Source organism: Camelus dromedarius, chromosome 4, assembly GCF_036321535.1.
Source record: "Camelus dromedarius isolate mCamDro1 chromosome 4, mCamDro1.pat, whole genome shotgun sequence".
Classification (NCBI taxonomy): Eukaryota; Metazoa; Chordata; class Mammalia; order Artiodactyla; family Camelidae; genus Camelus; species Camelus dromedarius.
The window spans coordinates 35,325,660-35,326,690 of NC_087439.1; positions in this window are offsets into that span (position 1 = coordinate 35,325,660).

Here is a 1,031-nt window from a genome sequence, read left to right on the forward strand (position 1 = left end):
CCTACATAAATTTCAAGAAGTCAATAATTGAACAACATTGCTTTGTCTGATTGTGTGAACTCTTGTGTGTACCATTTTACATAAACTTAGTTGATAAAGCAGCAAAAGGGTTTGAGAGGATTGACTCTAATTTTCAAAGAAGTTCTACTATGAGTAAAATGCTATTAAACATCATCATAGGCTACAGAGAAATTGTTCATGACAGGAAGAGTCAATCGATGAAGCAAAGTTCATTGTTGTCCTATTTTAAGAAATTGCCACGGTCACCCCAACCTTCAGCAGCCACCATTTTGATCAATCAGCAGCCACCAACACTGACGCTCCACCAGCGAAAATATTGCAAATCTCTGAAGGCTCAGACGATGGTTAGCTTTTTTTTTTTTTCAATATAATGTTCTTAAATTAAAGCATGTACATTGGGTTTTTTAGACATAATGCTATTGCACACTTAATAGACTACAGTATAGTGTAAACGTGACTTATACATGCACTGGGAAAACAAAAAGTTTGTGTGACTTGATTTATTTCAGTATTTACTTTCTTGCAGTGGTCTAGAACCAAGACTGCAATATCACTGAGGTATGCCTATACTTTGTGTATGTGTATATTCTTGTGTGAACCTGTGCATAGCACATATATTTAAGACCTCATACTTTCAGTGGGCACAGTATCATGCTTTCTCATTCATTGTTAGCTCATCCTCACAGCAAATTTTTAAGGTGAGTATGCACCTTACAGATGAAGAGGCTGAGTTTCAGATAGAGTTAGTAACTTGCAAAATTAATATATAAACCTAGACTATCTGATGGTACTCTGGAGATTCCTTCTGTCTTGTACCATATGAATGCTTTAAAAATTATTATAGATGCAGCTTTGTTGTTTTTTTTTTTACATTTCTTTAAAAATACCAACATTGCATATTTTGCACCCCTGTTTACTGAGCAAGAAGTATACACACAATACACAATATTTTTTTCCTGGATACATGGAAAACCTCTAAGAAGATACATGTCATTTAGGGGATGCATACC